Source organism: Symphalangus syndactylus, chromosome 3 (assembly GCF_028878055.3).
Source record: "Symphalangus syndactylus isolate Jambi chromosome 3, NHGRI_mSymSyn1-v2.1_pri, whole genome shotgun sequence".
Classification (NCBI taxonomy): domain Eukaryota; kingdom Metazoa; phylum Chordata; class Mammalia; order Primates; family Hylobatidae; genus Symphalangus; species Symphalangus syndactylus.
The window spans coordinates 123,600,690-123,621,355 of NC_072425.2; the positions used below are offsets into that span (position 1 = coordinate 123,600,690).

General features: G+C 38.7%; 1 protein-coding gene across 3 annotated transcripts in view; it reads right to left on the reverse strand.

Annotated features, from left to right (window-relative positions):
* The window catches only part of GUCY1A2 (guanylate cyclase 1 soluble subunit alpha 2), a 365,900-nt gene that overhangs the window by 106,205 nt on the left and 239,029 nt on the right, over window positions 1-20,666 (reverse strand). The window lies entirely within an intron of this gene.

Sequence of the window (20,666 nt, forward strand, 5' to 3'; positions counted from 1 at the left end):
AGGAGAATCATTTGAACCCAGGAGGTGGAGGTTGCAGTGAGCCAAGATCACACCACTGCACTCCAGCCTGGTGACAGAGTGAGACTTGGTCTCAAAAAAAGAAAAAAGTGGCACGTGTACACCATGGAATACTATGCAGCCACGAAAAAGGATGAGTTCATGTCTTTTGCAGGGACATGGATGAAGCTGGAAGCCATTGTTCTCAGCAAACTAGCACAGGAACAGAAAACCAAACACTGCATGTTCTCACTCATAAGTAGGAGTTGAACAATGAGAACACATGGACAGGGACATCACATGCTGGGGCCTGTCGGGGGTTGGGGGGCTAGGGGAGGGATAGCATTAGGAGAATACCTAATGTAGATGACAGGTTGATGGGTGCAGCAAACCACCATGGCACGTGTATACCTATGTAACAAAACCTGCATTTTCTGCACATGTACCCCAGAACTTAAAGTATAATTTTAAAAGAAGAAACAAGTATTAGTGATATTTGAAGGATGAAAAATTGAGGTGCAGAGGCCCATCCGTAACCATATAATTGAGAGTTAACAGCTACTGTAGGGGACTTTCCAGACCCTCTTCTAATTCTATTGTCAACATCCATTCTGAATGTCCATTGCTGTTGATAAATATTTTAAACATTTACCCCAGGTTAAAACTCCCAAATTTCCAAAGCATAGAACATGGAATAAAAGTTCTATTACTTTAGAGAAAAGCTCTCTAATTATCCACAATAGAGATGGTGGTATTAATGGCAAAAACTGCAATTACTTTTGCACCAACCTAATAAAATCCTCAATAGTTTTAATATTATTAATTAGGCTGAAGTGATGAAAAATTATACTAAATGCACAATTCCAGTGTCACTTTTTCAGTGATGTGCTCCATGTTCCTTCCTTTAGTTTTTATCAAATAATTTCTCAAAGAACTAATCCTTTCTTTATTCTGTTTCGACAGCACTTCCACATCTCTCTGCTTTAACAAACATTCAGCACAAGCTATAATCAATATGTATCTATATAAAGTCAGTACATATCCCTGGCTACGATGTGAGCTTTTAAGAAACGGGACTATGTTCAGGAGATCAAGACCATCCTGGCTAACACGGTGAAACCCCATCTCTTCTAAAAGTACAAAAAAACTAGCCGGGCATGATGGCGGGTGCCTGTAGTCCCAGCTACTCGGGAGACTGAGGTAGGAGAATGGTGTGAACCTGGGAGGCGGAGCTTGCAGTGAGCGGAGATCACGCCACTGCACTCCAACCTGGGCGACACAGCGAGACTCCATCTCAAAAAAAAAAAAAAGAAAAAAAGAAATGGGACTATGTTTTTTCTATCTCTGTATTCAGAGCTTAGCATAATGTCTATAATATAGCTATTTATTAAATATCTTATATTTATTGAATATTTGCTAAATGAATAAATAAGCCAACCATGCTAACCATAATTACAATAAGTAATTTTCACTGTTTGCTTATTTTCATCATTCATTTTATGAGCGCCATCTAGATCTGTGTGCTACATAGATCTGTATAGGAAAAATATGCGTCAGTGATGGAGATGCTTCCAGCATAAATATACCAAGAATTATAAAATATTCTATTATTTTTAATATCAAAAATTAAATTTCCATGTAAAAGCATTCTAACACTACAATATTAAAAAGATATACTGCATGAAATTATATGAGCACTAATTTAGGGAATATTATGAGAACACTTAAGAAGCTCATGAGACCAACAGTGCAAAACTTATCACTTGATCAGCAGGAAATATGCATCAAAACTGATTCAAATACCCCCAGATCTATCATTATATTCAAAAATTTCACTTTAAGACCTGTTTTCTGATGCCAGAAAAATGAAAATAAAATTATACTGTAAGAATAGAAAGACAATGCAATATGAGTTGGCAAAAGTTTTATTCCAAAGACTAAAATATACTTCCTAGAAATAATTCTCACTGAGGAAGACACCCATCAAAGAATAAACATCTAAAATGTGGCTATTTACCATTTTCCCCCTAATAAGACAATGTTCTTTGCTAATCTTCACATTATCCCACCCTTTCATATTTGTATACGCTTTAAAAATCTATGATGCTATTAGCTGTGTACTTTGAAACTTATTTCTGGTAGTCAGATATCAGAACATATAGTCAGTAAATTGCCTGCACAAATCAAAATGCTTTGCAGTAGCTCTGAACATCCAAGTTCCTAGAGCACAATCACTTCCTGAAATGTCTATCATCATCATCGTCATACTCATCAGCATCTCAATTATCTTTTCAGAAAAAAAGTGATTTGAATTCCATTAAATGTATATTACTAGAATTTGCACAAGAATACATGGAGATTAGTTATATGTTGCATTTTCTCCTTAGGAGTATGTACTCTAATTGCATAGAAAAGTTAGACCAATATGTTACCAACTGATATATAAATGAATGAAGTACAAAATAAATGTGGGCACAATGTAAATATGACAAATTCATATTACAATCCATACATGATTGTATAAAACTTAAAGACTAGGCGTGGCGGCTGACACCTGGAATCCCAACATTTTGGGAGACCAAGGCAGGAGGACTGCTTGAGTCCAAGAGTTCAAGACTAGCCTGGGCAACACAGTGAGACCTCAATCTCTACAAAAATAAAAATAAAAATTATCCAGGTAAGGTGGCCCTTACCTGTAGTCTCAGCTACTTGGGATTGCTAGAGCCCAGGAGATCAAGGCTGCAGTGGGCTATGATTTCACCACTGCACTCCAGACTGGGTGACAAAGCAAGAGCGAGACCTTTCTGTCTTTCTCTCCATAGGTGTGTAAACTAAATATATATATTTAGTTTCCAAATATTAGAAACCAAAGGTTTCTATAGGACCAAAGAGGTAGGGAAGACACAGACATCAAAAAAACAGTGACACATATTAGGAAATGAAATTCTCACAATTATTCATAAATATCCAACATACAGAAACCTAAAAAATGTTTTCATAGGCTGGGTTAGATTATGATATAGTAACAATTTAACCTCCAAATCTTAATGTACTAAATAAGCAAAAGTGTACTTCTCATTCATTCTACATATCCATTTGGATTAAGGGATTGCAGTGAAGGAGAGAAACTGTGCCACATCTCTTCACTCCAGGAACAATGCTAACAGAACCTCCACATTGGGAACTAGTCGCCACAGCAAAGGAAAAGAGGTTCTGACCAATTGTACAGGAGCTCTTAAAGCTTCCTCCCAGATGTGACATATATATCTTCTTTTCACGATTCATTGACCAGAGCAAGTTACATGGCTATGCTTAATGTATAGAGAATGGGAAATGGCAAACTACCTTGTGCACTGCATGAATGAATAAATAATCACACATTCTCTAATATCAAAATGTCTGGAAAGTTTAAGTAATTGGCATATACATTAAGTAAAGTGTAAGTAATATATCTTTGTGTTTTTTTTTCTTTCCAGATATATTCGGCACCTTAAGAATATTGGCAGAAACACAACTGTCTTAATGCAGCTTTCCAGGAATGCTCCATTTTTCTCTCTTCTCCCTTCCTCTAAGGCAGCTCTATACAAGTTTAGCAAAATTAAATATATGTGGAAGTGTTAGTGGATTCCTTCAAAGTAATTAGTGGGTTTTGCTTCATGAGGAGCAGGAAAAGTGAAAGTAGAATGTATCAATTCCATTGCTCCTGAGTTTATTTCCCTGAGCTAAACCAAAATGAAACAAGTGGACATTGTAAACAGACTACAAAAAAAAAAAAAAAAAAAAACTGTCTAAATGTTGACTTTGTTCTGAATTCCTTTATAATTGCCTCAGTGTTTTCATATAGTTTTGAATACAACAGACACAGTTTAAAATAGTGCATTTCATTTATTTTCATCATCTCCCACCTGTTCGTGAATGGCACTGGATAAGAATAAAGATGGCTAAACTAAGCATGGAGATGGGGAAAAGATAATGCTTATGCAAATGTCTGAAAAAACTTACTTACATTATTTTCTGAACATAGAAGAGGAGGCTTAAGTACTAAAAATACATACAACTGCTCCCTTACATATTAATATAGCTGTTTTTATAAAACTTTAATTTGCCTATCTCAGTTTATCTTTTCTCAAAACTTTAGAATCAAAATCTTTACATTATTCCAGAAATAAAGGTGGTGTAAATAAATATATTAGAGCTATGCATTCACCTTGTTTTTTTTAAGACACGGTCTCACTCTGCCTACTTAGACTGGAGTACATTGGCATGATGTGGGCTCTCTGCAACCTCTCCATCCCGGGCTCAAGCAGTCCTCCCACCTCAGCCTCCCATGTAGCTGGGACTACAGGGGCATGTCACCATAACTGGCTATTTTTTTTTTTTAATTTTTGTAGAGACAGGGTTTCACCATGTTGCCCAGGCTAGTCTCAAACTCCTGGGCTCAAGAGATTTGTCCACCTCAGCCTCCCAAAGTGCTGGGATTACAGGCATGAGCCACCATGCCCATCCCATTTACCTCATTTATTTTAGTTTTAGACCATTTAAAAGAATTTCTTTTCGCTCCTAATAGAATTTTATTCTCATAACATTTTTCTCCTTGACCTCTAGGCTAATACTTAAGAAATATCTGGGAATTTCTTGGATATTTGGGCACAGATGGAAGAAAGAAGTCAGGATGAGGGGGTCAGTATTGAGGATAAGATTAGCCAAAAAGAACAATGTACACAATTAGGCAATTAACCATCCCTGTTCCATGGGACTCGTGACCACCTCAGTCCTTCAATCCGACAGTCCTAGGTCTGTCCCTCTTTGAATTTTCTATGGGGCATAAGAGCAGAGGGTCAGAGAGCTCCGGTAGTCTACATTACTGAACCATCTTCCCAGGACACAATCAAGAGAAGCAGCAAATTAGAAAGTCTGCTTTCCAGCCGTTTTGTGTTCTAGGGTGCTCTGGTGCCTTAAAAAGAGACAGAGAGAGAAGAGATATTGGAATGAGATGTAGGCAGACAGATATAGATAAACTTTAAAGATGAGAAATGCTTTCTTTTCTCTCCTAGTATCTCACAGAGCACCTGGACACCTCATCATGCTCAGGTGGGTGAAAGGGGACTGATGAATTGTCCCATATTTTTCATGAGCTTATTGGCTGTCACCAAGAATGCTTGGTTCTTAGAAAGGATGCCGTATTTCCCTTGCTGAGAGAACCGGGCCACATCTGCTAGCCGAGTCAGCTGACATTTGGTGTGGTTCCTGGGTGACAGGGAGGTTGGGGCACAGTAGAGGGCTTCTCCAATGGTTGGCCGAGAGTCTGAGTCCATAAGCAGTTGTGGAAGTCTTTGGTGACTAGAAACTGAACAATGAGGTCAATGGCGGTCTGCACAAGAATATCCAAAAGGCTGGCCAGGAAACACACATACACACACACACACACACACACACACACACACACACACACACAAAACCATAGCCCAGGCCTTCATGGATACTTACTAGTAACAGAAGAGCAAGAAAAACTATGGTCTTGGGTAGATTAAGAGGCCCTCTACTTTTTGTCCTTCACTTCAGACATACACAGCAACTTGCCACTGTTTATGTCCCTGTTTTGCCAGATACTCAGTAGGGTGGCTGAAATGAACTCCTAACCAAAGATGAAAATCTATGTGATTGTGGTCAAGCAAAGGTATTAGGTCCATGGAATGCCCACGGGACATACTCGAAGATACGCAGCTTGCCACCAGCCTTGAACCCAGCCTTTCGTTGTTCCTGAGATTGCGGTTCTTAAAGATACACTGACCTTCTTTGAAGCTAACTCGTAAATACCTACATCAAAAAGAGACAGGAAGGCTCTGACACAGACAAGGGTTCAAGCCGTGTAGAGGGAAGAATGCAGTTTTCACCATTTTCCTGGCTTAGACAAAGTGATGGGCATGTTCATAAAAGCCACATTCTTGAAGCTGGGAGCACTGAAAGTCCAGAGAAGCCAAGATGCAAGGAGGTCAGCACATAGACATCACTGTTGGCCAAACACAGGTCCAACAATAGAGGGCAGATGATCTGGAGCAGGGGCAACTTCCAAAAGTAGGAGTTGGCTACACTGATACCAGAACAGCCTGAGTATCTCCATGGGCTGTCCTGCTGAAGGTAACCTGGCTTTCCCTCCACATAACAGTTGGTATTTCAGGAGCTGGGCTAGAGATCCCTTTAAAAATAACAGCAATCTTATCAGGTTCTGGAAGGCTGTAGTCTGAGGACCAGGTGAAGAACCTATAGGTGATACCCTGCTCCTACAGGACTGGGGCATGGGATCCTTGCCATGTGACTGGAATGAAAGGAAATGCCACTTGTCCAGAGGCTCTGACCCCATATTGTTTAATGATTACCTTGTTTCTGAAGTAGAGGTTTGTTCGAAAAAAGATTTCAAACATGTAGCATGTCCTTCGATGTCTGAACTCTTTTTACCTCTTAATTGAGATGGCCCTCAGCAAATCTGCACCTTGGCCCCTATGCATGACCTTTGGGTGGGGGTGGTTTCAAGAGGTGGCCTCCCAGAAGGTGAGTATATTTTGTTTGACGAATCTGTGGTCTTATCTCAGTGTCACCATATCCACCCAAACTTGGGCTCCAGCTGGAGGAAGGCCCTGTTAGCCTGTGCAGGTACTGTCTCCAGCTGCAGCCTTCAGAAAGTCCTTGGCATTCAGAGGCCAGGGCTTTGCCTCCTCCTTCATCTCTGTCACTTTATTTTCCTTCATCATTTCCTCTTTTCTCGACAAGGATATCACTTCATCAGCTGTTCTTCAACCTACATTTCTTCCTCCACCAGCATCTCTCCACCTTCTTTTCACCCACAACCTCGGCTGCTTTCCTCACCTCTCCTGCTGCTATTGAGAAAATGGCACACTCCTCAGTTATCACTTTTTTAGCCAGCTCACCATACCAGCTATTGCGTGAGTCCCGGTCCCAGCCATAACCCTGTAGGTTATTCTCCCAATATTTATGGGGGTTGAGAGGGCACTCCTTCCTGAAAGCAAGATGCTCACCAAGACCAGTGGTGCCAGTAGAAAACTAAGTCATCACAGGCGATGACTGGCAGGGTTGGGTAGCCTGAAAATTGCCATACCTCTGTCTCCCTAGCTCTAGAGGAGGGAGTGCCCCTGGTCCCAGTTGCTGGGACCAGAACAAGAGATAAACAAAACTGAGGAAGAAGGGGCTCCACTTCCCATAGGGAACAAAGAAGCAGCCTCTACCTCTTTGGCATCTGGGCATAAGCATATGCATTTTAATCAGACATTGTATTGTGACTCTACCTCCTCATTTTAATTTTATCCTTCCCCATAAATGTGATTACCAAAAAGGAAAGTTAATAAGATTTTTTTAGTTTCTGTAAGTAATCTTGTAGTCATTCAATATGAAGATCTGCATTATACGATCTTATTTTATGATGTTAAAGGTTAATATTCTAGCAATAATTTTTGTATATTAATGAGATTAATGTTGCAGAGGCTGGAGCTCTGTACTTGTCCTCCATATGAAGTCATGGGTAATATCTACAGAACTAAGGTGTGATAAAGAGTCATTAAAGTAACCTTATAATACCTCTGACTTTCCATGGGCATTACTATCTGTCATATGAGAACTGAAAGTCCTCAGTTGGCACTGTCATTAACCTACACAGGCACTTCAGAGAGAGGAATCTGTGTACATAGGTATCACTCCTTGCACAGGCTCAGGAAAATAAAAGGTCATCTGCTCCTAAAGCCCACCATGATTTTCAGATGTGGGTAGCTTTTTTCTCCAGTACAGCTTTAAATTCAAAGTCTGATTCTCAGAGACCCTAACAGAGAGGATGGATTGAAACTAGGCTTATTTACTCTTTCTAAAGGCCCCTGAAAGCCTCATGGATGTACATATTACTTTTAAAGGAGAAGATGCAAAAAGAGAAGAAAAGCCATTTCCACTTCACTGAGTATATGACTTTTTAAGGGCACATCCCAAACAAAACTGCAAAGTATGCAAAGTCTATCTCAGGACTCAGCCCTCAGTATTTTCAAGTTTTCTCTCCTGATTTCTAGATCTGTAACTTTCTTTCTTTTTGTTTGGCAAGGGGGGATCTGTAACTTTCTTACAACCATACCTGATGGACAAATTTCTATCATCACTCTCACAGTATGTATCATGTTAATGTGTGTGTGTGTGTTTATACTCCTCTCCACCTACTAGATATTTACTTAACTTTATATCCCTGGACCTGAGTACAGTATCAGGATGCCCATAAGAGTTCTATTAAATGCTTTAAATTGCATTCAATTTCTACATTTAGGGGTCAGAACTGGCCCTTAAGCAAGTTTTCAATTGCAAAACTCAGGACAACCTGCATAAGGATCACCCTGAAGGTATTTGTTAAAAATTAGATTCCCAGGCTCCACTTGGATTTACTGAATCAAAATATGGATATAAGGGCCAGCTATCTGCATTCACAAGCTTCAGTTGTTTTATATGATTCCCAAAGTCTGAAGACTTCTGTATATGAAGTGAGTTAAAAATAGTACAATATTCACCCAGATATTCACCTTTTTTTTTTTAAAGAGCAGTGGCTTTCAGAAAGGAGAAAAACACTTCTAACCTGACCCCAGCTATTCCCATGTACTCCTTCTCTGTCTTCCACTCTATCCATAGGGGTAATAAACTTTTCCAGATATTTCCTTGTTTGTTGAAAGTGCAGACTACAATGACCAGTCCAAACGTGCACATGCACACGCATACACACCACACATGCTGAGAATCTGGCACAGTAGGCATTCAATGATCCAAAGAAAGTTTGTTGAGCTCAATTAAACACACCCAAGCTCATTGTACATAATGATTTAGCAATTCAAATGGAAACAAGTTTAAGGATTTACTGACCAGGCTACAAAACAACAACAACAACAAAAAAAAACAAAACAAAAACAAAAACAACTTCTTAAAAAAAATGTGTCTAATTACACTCATTTTGGTTGATATTTTTGACCCAAATACGGCTGCTTTTAAGGATGTCTCTACACAGTGCTCGGCTGGTACAGTGTTGAAAAGGAGGTCATGGATATAAATAGAACAGTGATTTGGCCTGGGAACTACTCCCAAATGAAGGAAAATGGATTCCAAATGACTATCTATCACAGAAAGCTGTCCTCCTGATAAAACTCCCAGTAGGTCTTTCAATGTGCATTCCAGTTCCTGCACAGGAATCTCCATCGTGTGGAAAATACTGTTTCTACCTCCCAGGTTGTTTATCATAAAGGACATTGAATACTGAAGCATGTTAGGAAAAAGAAATGCATTAAAATATCTAGTCAAAATTTCATTCTAAATCATTGTTAGATGTGGGCAATTCAAAATTTCTGATAGCCCTGTAAGATCTTCAACAATAGGGCTCCAGTTTCCCAGGTTCATCCACCTCTACCACTGTAATTTACTCCATGTTCCAATCAAAATGGATCACTCAATGTTCTTTGCAAACTTTCTGTACCTCCCACTACCATATTAATACTCAAAGTTATTGCTCTACCTAGAGTTCACCCACTCACTTTTTATAAAATAATATTGAGTCTATTATTTTTCAAGGATTTCTGATTTACCACAACTTTAAATATATCCCCAGAGAATGGCAAATGTCTGCCATATTTTGAATAAACACATAAGGAGTGCTAAATAATGTTAATTGATGTCACAAAAGTAAATCCTGTGACCCAATTTAGCATATCATGTGAAAATATTACGAACTGATTTTTTAGTATTTTTTTGTGTGGTGGTTTCTTTTTTATTAATTTTTTATTTTTAATTGTGGATACACAGTATATATTGCACATATATAAGTACACTCTTTTAGTTATTTTTAAATGTACAATTAAATTATTTTTTACTATAGTCATCCTGTTGTGCCAGCAAATACTAGGTCTTATTCATTATTTCTCTTTTTTGTGCCCATTAACCAACCCCACTTCCCCATGACCACCGTACTACCATTCCCAGTCTCTAGTAACCACCCTTCTGCTGTCTATCTCCATGAATTCAATTTTTTATATTTTAGCTTCCACAAGTGAGAACATGGGAAGTCTTTCTTTCTTTTTTTTTTTTTGCTTGAAAACTTTATTAAAATCAGGATTAAACCTGAAAAAAGAACAATCAGAATGCCAGCCCTTTGCATAAAATCCGCAAGAAAAAGGAAAGGGAGAGAGAAAGAGAGACAGAGAATGACAGAAACAAAAAGGAAAGAAAAAGGGAGGGGAGGGGAGGGGAGATGGGGGGAAGGGAAGGGAAAAAGAGAAAGATAGAATGAGAGAGAAAGAAAGAAGGAAGTTTGTCTTTCTGTGCCTGGCTTGTTTCAATTAACCTAATGACTTCCAAGTCCATCCATCTTATTGCAAATGACAGGATCTCATTCTTTTTATGGCTGAATAGTACCCCATTGTGTATATGTACCACATTTTCTTTATTCATTTGTCCGTTGATGGACACTTAGGTTTCTTCCAAATCTTGGCTATTGTGAATGGTACTACAATAAACATGGGAGTGCAGATATCTCTTCCATATACTTGTTTCCCTTCTTTTCGACATATACCTAGGAGTAGGATTGCTGGGTTGTAGGGTAGCTCTATTTTTAGTTTTATGAGGAACCTACAAACTATTCTCCATATTGGTTGTATTAATTTACATTCTCATCAACAATGTACAAGGGTTCCCTTTGCTCCAGATTTTCTCCAGTATTTATTATTACCTGTCTCTTGGGATAAAAGCCATTTTAACTGAGGTGAGATGCTATCGTATTGTACTTTTGATTTGCATTTCTCTGATGATCAAAGATACTAAGCATTTTTTCATATACCTGTTTGCCATTTCTCTTCTTGTGAGAAATATCTACTCAGACCTTTTGTCCATTTTAAAATCAGATTATTAGATTTTTTTTCCTGTTGAGTTGTTTGAGCTCCTTATATATTCTGGTTATTAATCCCTTGTTAGATGGGTAGTTTGCAAATATTTTCTCCCATTCTGTGGGTTGTCTCTTCACTTTGTTAATTGTTTCCTTTGCTGTGCAGAAGGTTTTTAACTTGATGTGATCCCATTTGTCCATTTTCACTTTCATTGCCTGTGCTTGTGGGATGTTTACTCAAGAAATCTTTGCCCACTCCAATGTCCTGAAAAGTTTCCCTAATGTTTTCTTTTAGTGGTTTCATAGTTTGAGGTCTTAGATTTAAGTCTTTAATCCACTTTAATTTGATTTTTCTATATGGCAAGACATAGTGGTCTACTTTCTTTCTTCTGCATATGCATATCCAGTTTTCCCAGCATCATTTATTGAAGAGACTGTCCTTTCCCAAATGTATGTTCTTGGCACCTTTGTCAAAATTGAGTTAACTGTAGATGTATGGCTATATTCTGGGTTTTCTGTTCTTCTCCACTGGTCAATGTGTCTGTCTTTATACCAGTACCACGTTATTTTGGTTACTACAGCTCTGTAGTATAATTTGAAGTCAGGTAATGTGATTCCTCCAGTTTTGTTCTTTTTGCTGTATAGCTTTAGCTATTCTGGGTCTTTTGTGATTCCATATACATTTTAAGGTTATGTTTTATATTTCTGTGAAGAATGTCATTGGTATTTTGATAGGAATTGCATTGAATGTGTAGTTTGCTTTGGGTAGTATGGACATTTTAACAATATTGATTCTTCCAATCCATGAACATGAAATATATTTCCATTTTTTGTGTCTTCTTCAATTTCTTGAATCAATGTTGTATGCCTTTCATTGTAGAGATCTTTCACTTATTTGGTCAAGTCCATTGCTAGGTATTTAATTTTATTCCTCTGACTGTGTATTTTCAAATAGCTTGTCTTCAAGCTCACTAATTCTTTCTTCTGCTTGATCAATTCTGCTATTAAAGAGACTGATGCATTCTTCAGTACGTCAACTGCATTTTTCAACTTTAGAATTTCTGCTTGAGGTTTTTAATTATTTCAATTTCTTTGTTAAATGTACCTGATAGAATTCTGAATTCCTTTTCTGTGTTATCTCAGATTTCTTAGTTTCCTCAAAACAGCAATTTTCAGTTCTCTGTCTGAAAGGTCATATATCTCTGTTTCTCCAGGATTAGTCACTGGTGCTTTATTTAGTTCATTTAGTGAAGTCACATTTTCCTGGATGATCTTGATGCTAGTTGATGTTCACCTGTGTCTGTGCATGAAGAGTTCAGAATTTATTGTAGTCTTCACAGTTTGGGGTTGTTTGTACTTGTCCTTCTGGGGAAGGCTTTCCAGGTATTTGAAAGGACCTGGGTGTTATGATCTAATGCCACCTGCATTAGCTCTGCATTAGTGGGCACCCAAGCCCAGTAACGCTGTGGTTTTTACACACTCACAGAGGTACCACCTTGGTGGTCTTGGATAAGACCCAGAAGAATTATCTGGATTACCAGGCAGAGACTATTTTTCTCTTCCCTTACTTTCCCCCAAACAATAGGAGTCTCTCTCTCTGTGCTGAGCCACCCAGGGCTTGGGATAGAGGGAAACAACCCTGTGGCCACCAAGACTGGGACAGTGCTGGGTCAGACCTAAAGCCAGTACAACACTAGGTCTCGCTCAAGACCTGCTGTAACCACTACCTGGCTACTGCCTTTGTTTTCTTAAGGCTCTTGGGCTCTGAAAGCAGCAGGTGGCAAAGTTAGCCAGGCTTGTGTCCTTTGCTTCATTGCAGTGAGTTACCCCCAAGGCCCAGAGAGGTCCAGAGATGCCATCTGATAGCTAAGGATTGGAATAAAAAAACTTGGAAGTCTACCTGGTTTTCTATTCTATTGTGGTTGAGCTGGCCCTGAAACCATGATACACCTTCCTACTCTTCCGTCGCCTTCCACATGCAGAGGAGCTTCACCCTGTGGCCACCATCACCATAGGCCCACAGGGACATCAAACAGGCTACTGCTGATGTTCACTTAACGCCCAAGGGCTCTTCAGTCCACTTGCGTGAATGCTGCCAGGCCTGGGGCTTATCCTTCAGGGCAATGGGCTGCCCTCTGGCCCAGGGCAGGTCCAGAAATGCTACGCAAGAGCAGTGCCTAGAATCAGGAACCTCAATGGCCTACTTGTTGCTCTACCTCACTGGGGCCGAGCTAGTACCTCAGGTGTAAGACAAAGTCCCCTTTACTTTCCCCTCTGCTTTTCTCAACCAGATGAAGTCGCTCACTATAGCCTCCACAACTGAGACTGCTGAGTCTCACTTGAAGCTAGTGCATCTTAGAGTCTTGTTCAAGGCCCACAGAATAGTAGCTGGGTATCGCTGGTGGTTATTCAGGGCCCAAGGGCTCTTTAGGTAATGGGTCCGGCTAGGACTGGATCCTTCCCTTCAATACAGTAGGTTCCCTTGTGGCCCATGGTGTGTCTGGAAATGTCCGGGAACTAGTGCCTGAAATGGGGGCCTCATGACTCTAACTGGTGCCCTATCCTGCTGTGGCTGAGCTGGTATCCAAGATGCAAGACAAAGTCCTCTTTACTCTTCCCTCTCTTCTCCTTAAGCAAAAGGAAGAAGTCTCTTTTGGAGATGTAAGTTGCACTGCCTGGGGTTGAGGGAGGGGTGCTGCAAGCATTCCCTTAGCTGCCCAAGTTGGTATCTCAGTAAGTTGTGTCTCCCACAAGTCCACTGGCTCCAGGCCCAGCTCAGCACTAAAACTTGCAGTACTTGTGGCCTGGACTGATTTCAAGTTTATTTAAGACCCCAGAGCACTTTAGTCCATGGTGGAGCCGTCAGATTTCCTGATTTCAAACTAATCACTACAGAATTGTAATGAAAATAGTATGGTGATGGCATATAAACAGACACATGCACCAATGAGAGAGAATGAGATCCCAGAACTAAATCTACACAATCTTTTACAAGGGCACCAAGAAAACACAATGGAAGAAGAATCTTCTCTTCAATAAATTGGTTGGGCAGCTAGACAGGGTTGGGGAAATGAAATTAGATCCTTCTCTTACAACATACAGAAAAATCAACTCAAAATGGAATAAAGACACAAATGTGAGTCCCAAAACTGTAAAACTCTTAGCTAAAAACATAAGGACAAAGCTCTGTGACACTGGCCTTAGCAATGAGTTTTTTGCATACAACGACAACACAGTCAACAAAAGCAAAAATAAGCAAGTGGGATTACATCAAACTAAAAATACTCTGCATAGCAAAAAAAAAAGCAGTCAACATAATGAAAAAGGCAACCTACAGAAGGGAGAAAATACTTGTAAGCCACAGGTCTGATGAGGGGCTAATATCCAAAATATTCAAAGAACTCATATAACTCAATAGCAAAAACACCAAACAGCCCAATTCAACAATGAACAAAGGACCTGAATAAACAGTTTTCAAGAGAATACATAAAAATGGCCAAGAAGTATATGAAACAGCTCAAAATTAGTAATCATAAGGGAAGTGCAAATTAAAGCCACAATGAGATATCACCTCACACCTGTTAGAATGATGATTATCAAAAGTCTGAGATAACAAATGCCAGTGAGTGTATGGAGAAACGGGAACATTTGTACACAGTTTTTGAGGATGTAAATTGGGTTAGCTATTATGGAAAACACAATGGAGTTTCCTAAAAAATTAAAAGTAAAACTAGAATTTTCAGCAACCCCACTTCTGGATACATATCCAAAGGAAATGAAATCAGGATATTGAAGAGATATCTGCACTTCCATGTTCATTGCAGCATTATTGAAAATAGCCAAGATGTAAAATCAACCTGTGTCTATCAACAGGTAAATGAAGAAAATGTGATACACACACACACAGATGTATGTAATGAAATATTCAGCCATAATAAAGAACAAAATCCTGCCATTTGTGGATGAATCCGGAGGACATTAAGCTAACTGAAATAAGCCAGACACAGAAAGATAAATACTATATGATCTCACTTATGTAGAATCCAAATAACTCTCTGTGTTTCTCATATGAACAGAGAGTAGAATGGTGGTTGCTAAGGGGTGAGGGTGGAAGAAATGGGAAGATGTTAGTCAAATGGCAGAAATTTTCAGTTATAAAGACTACATTCTGGGGATCCACCATATAGCATGCTGACTATAGTAACTAATACTGTATTTTATACTTGAAATCTGCTGAGAGTAGATATTAAATGTCCTCACTACACACACACACACACACACACACACAAACACAAAGGTAATTTTGTCTGATAATAGATCAACTATGTATTAATTTGATTGTAATAATCATTATACAATCTATACATATATCAGACTGTCACATTGTAAACCTTAAATTTATACTATTTTTATTTAATTATTAATATAACTCAAAAAAGGTGGATAAACAAACACATAAAATCCAATAAATAAATCCAAATCTAATAAAATAAATGTCTCAATAGTGTTATTACCCAATGCCTAGATTAGTACTTAAACACAGTATGTGATCAATAAATTATTTATTGGAAGTGAAATTAATGAATAAACATAAAAAAATTAGCATGGTACCTAGCACATATTAGGCATTCAACCAATATCAGTCCCTGTCCCTTCTTTCATAGCAAATTCCTAAAGACATTCTCTCTGATCTTGGTCTTCTTTCATATGAATAACTCCAGATGGAGTCAATTGCTGATAATGTTGATTAATTTACAACAATTTTCCACATATATATTGTTATTTTGAATTATGAATAGACAAATTCCAAACAATAGTCATTGCCGAACAAGTTTTTTGTGTCAACTGCAACAAATATGTGAGACCTATAATACTGCTCCCATTTTATAGACGCAGAAGCTGAACACAGATAAGTTATGTGACTTACTCAATTAGGTGACAGATATAATTAAAATCAGGTTTTCAGACTTTATCTTCAATACCCTTTCCGCTACATTTAGCTACCATTGCACTGTCATAGGCAACTACAACAGTCCTCATCTGGGCTCTCTCTGATGACCAAAGGACCTTATATTAAGCAGAGGGCTGAAACATGCCTGACTGGATATGAGGCAGTGACGCTAGTTATGGAATTTGGTAAGGGAAAAAGAGAGAAGCACAAAGTTGCCCTTTGATGACAGCATAAAAAGCTATCCAATATTAAGCTTTGACTATCACAGGAAAATATAACATTAAAAAATGCTTTGGACAATCTTAAGAACAGCATTATCTCAATAGACAGCTTTCATAGACTCCAACACATGTGCTCCTATACATGTGCATGCCCTCCACCCCCAACACATACAGCTAAATCAGCAGTCTCACAGGGATTTTGCTTCAACTGATTTCTCATCTTTTTCCAACTTGAAAGTCATGTTACCCATTTCAAAGCTTGAAAAATGCATCAAAACTTATTTATATCCATTTTAACCCAAATTTAAGATGACAGAGTTAAATTCTCATCTTTCTACTTTAAAAGATGTTTGCAAAAATAAACACAAATCATTTAAAACTTATTAATAGGGAGGCAGCAGCATTGATTTGCAGTTTGAAAACATTTTCCTAGCAAACTACATACAGCTCCAACACTAAGAATTTAGAATCTTAGAATCTCATAGAATCTAATGTTGACAGTGGGGTGTTAAAGTCTCACATTATTACTGTGTGGGAGTCTAAGTCTCTTTGTAGGTCTCTAAGGACTTGCTTTATGAATCTGGGTGCTCCTGTATTGGGTGCATATATATTTAGGATAGTTAGCTCTTCTTGTTCAATTGATCCCTTTACCATTATGTAATGGCCTTCTTTGTCTCTTTTGATCTTTGTTGGTTTAAAGTCTGTTTTATCCGAGACTAGGATTGCAACCCCTGCCTTTCTTTGTTTTCCATTTGCTTGGTAGATCTTCCTCCATCCCTTTATTTTGAGCCTATGTGTGTCTCTGCACGTGAGATGGGTCTCCTGAATACAGCACACTGATGGGTCTTGACTCTTTATCCAATTTGCCAGTCTGTGTCTTTTATTGGAGCATTTAGCCCATTTACACTTAAGGTTAATATTGTTATGTGTGAATTTTATCCTGTCATTATGAATTTAGCTGGTTATTTTGTTCATTTGTTGCTGCAGTTTCTTCCTAGCCTCGATGGTCTTTACAATTTGGCATGTTTTTGCAGTGGCTGGTAACAGTTGTTCCTTTCCATGTTTAGTGCTTCCTTCAGGATGTCTCAGCATTTGCTTGTCTGTAAAGTATTTCATTTCTCCTTCACTTATGAAGCTTAGTTTGGCTGGATATGAAATTCTGGGTTGAAAATTCTTTTCTTTAAGAATGTTGAATATTGGCCCCCACTCTCTTCTGGCTTGTGGAGTTTCTGCCAAGAGAGCTGTTAGTCTGATGGGCTTCCCTTTGTGGGTAACCCGACCTTTCTCTCTGGCTGCCCTTAACATTTTTTCCTTCATTTCAACTTTGGTGAATCTGACAATTATGTGTTTTGGAGTTGCTCTTCTCAAGGAGTATCTTTGTGGTGTTCTCTGTATTTCCTGAATTTGAATGTTGGCCTGCCTTGCTAGGTTGGGGAAGTTCTCCTGGATAATATCCTGCAGAGTGTTTTCCAACTTGGTTCCATTCTTCCCGTCACTTTCAGGTACAACAATCAGACGTAGATTTGGTCTTTTCATATAGTCCCATATTTCTTGGAGGCTTTGTTCATTTCTTTTTACTCTTTTTTCTCTAAACTTCTCTTCTCGCTTCATTTCATTCATTTGATCTTCAATCGCTGATACCCTTCTTCCAGTTGGTCGAATTGGCTACTGAAGCTTGTGTGTTCATCATGTAGTTCTCATGCCATGGTTTTCTGCTCCATCAGGTCATTTAAGGACTTCTCTACACTGGTTATTCTAGTTAGCCATTCATCTAGTCTTTTCTCAAGGTTTTTAGCTTCTTTGCGATGTGTTCGAACTTCCTCGTTTAGCTCGGAGAAGTTTGATCATCTGAAGTCTTCTTCTCTCAACTTGTCAAAGTCATTCTCTGTCCAGCTTTGTTCCATTGCTGGAGAGGATCTGCGTTCCTTTGGAGAGGGAGAGGCGCTCTGATCAACATTAGACAGATCAACGAGACAAAGTTAAAAAGGATATCTAGGAATCGAACTCAACTCTGCACCAAGTGGACCTAATAGACATCTACAGAACTCTACACCCCAAATCAACAAAACATACCTTCTTCTCAGCACCACATTGCACTTATTCCAAAATTGACCATATAGTTGGAAGTAAAGCACTCCTCAACAGAAATTATAACAAACTCTCTCAGACCACAGTGTAATCAAACTAGAACTCAGGATTAAGAAACTCACTCAAAACTACTCAACTACATGGAAACCGAACAACCTGCTCCTGAATGACTACTGGGTACATAATGAAATGAAGGCAAAAATAAAGATGCTCTTTGAAACCAATGAGAACAAAGACACAACATACCAGAATCTCTGGGACACATTCAAAGCAGTGTGTAGAGGGAAATTTTAACACTAAATGCCCACAAATGAGAGCAGGAAAGACCTAAAATTGACACCCTAACATCAGAATTAAAAGAACTAGAGAAGCGAGAACAAACACATTCAAAAGCTAGCAGAAGGCAAGAAATAACTAAGATCAGAGCAGAACTGAAGGAGATAGAGACATAAAAGACCCTTCAAAAAATCAGTGAATCCAGGAGCTGGTGTTTTGAAAAGATCAACAAAATTGATGGACTGCATAGCAAGACTAATAAAGAAGAAAAGAAAGAAGAATCAAATAGATGCAATAATGATAAAGGGGATATCACCACCGATCCCACAGAAATACAAACTACCATCAGAGAATACTATAAACACCTCTATGCAAATAAACTAGAAAATCTAGAAGAAATGGGTAAATTCCTCAACACATACACCCTCTGAAGACTAAACCAGGAAGAAGTTGAATCCCTGAATAGACCAATAACAGGCTCTGAAATTGAGGCAATAATTAATAGCCTACCAACCAAAAAAAAGTCCAGGAGCAGACGGATTCACAGCCGAATTCTACCAGAGGTAGAGAGAGGAGCTGGTACCATTCCTTCTGAAACTATTCCAATCAAAAGAAAAAGAGGGAATCTTCCCTAAATCATTTTATGAGGCCAGCATCATCCTGATACCAAAGTCTGGCAAAAACACAACAAAAAAAGAGAATTTTAGACCAATATCCCTGATGAACATCAGTGCAAAAATCCTCAGTAAAATACTGGCAAACCAAATCCAGCAGCACATCAAAAAGCTTATACACCATGATCAAGTGGGCTTCATCCCTGGGATGCAAGCCTGGCTCAACATATGCAAATCAATAAAAATAATCTAGCATATAAACAGAACCAAAGACAAAAACCACATGATTATCTCAATAGATGCAGAAAAGGCCTTTGACAAAATTCTACAGCCCTTCATGCTAAAAACTCTCAATACATTAGGTATTGATGGGACATATCTCAAAATAATAAGAGCTATTTATGACAAACCCACAGCCAATATTATACTGAATGAGCAAAAACTGGAAGCATTCCCTTTGAAAACTGGCACAAGACAGGGATGCCCTCTCTCACCACTCCTATTCCACATAGTGTTGGAAGTTCTGGCCAGGGCAATCAGGCAGGAGAAAGAAATAAAGGGTATTCAATTAGGAAAAGAGGAAGTCAAATTGTCCCTGTTTGCAAATGACATGATTGTATACTTAGAAAACCCCATAGTCTCAGCCCAAAATCTCCTTAAGCTTATAAGCAACTTCAGCAAAGTCTCAGGATACAAAATCAATGTGCAAAAATCACAAGCATTCTGAGACACCAATAACAGACAAACAGAGAGCTCCATTCACAATTGCTTCAAAGAGAATAAAATACCTAGGAATCCAACTTACAAGGGATATGAAGGACCTCTTGAAGGAGAACTACAAACCACTGCTCAACGAAATAAAAGAGGACATAAACAAATGAAAGAACATTCCATGCTCATGGATAGGAAGAATCAATATCGTGAAAATGGCCATACTGCCCAAGGTAACTGACAGACTCAATGCCATCCCCATCAAGCTACCAATGACTTTCTTCACAGAATTGGAAAAAACTACTTTGAAGTTTATATGGAACCAAAAAAGAGCCCACATTGCCAAGACAATCCAAAAGAACAAAGCTGGATGCATCACGCTACCTGACTTCAAACTATACTACAAGGCTACAGTAACCAAAACAGCATGGTACTGGTACCAAAACAGAGATATAGACCAATGGAACAGAACAGAACCCTCAGAAATAATATCACACATCTACAACCATCTGATCTTTGACACATCTGACAAAAACAAGAAATGGGGAAAGGATTCCCTGTTTAATAAATGGTGCTGGGAAAACTGGCTAGCCATGTGTACAAAGCTGAAACTGGATCCTTTCCTTACACCTTATACAAAAATTAATTCAAGATGGATTAAAGACTTAAATGTTAGACCTAAAACCATAAAAACCCTAGAAAAAAACCTAGGCAATACCATTCAGGACATAGGCATGGGCAAGGACTTCCTGTCTAAAACACCAAAAGCAATGGCAACGAAAGCCAAAATTGACAAATGGGATCTAATTAAACTAAAGAGCTTCTGCACAGCAAAAGAAACTACCATCAGAGTGAACAGGCAACCTACAGAATGGGAGAAAATTTTTGCAATCTACTCATCTGAC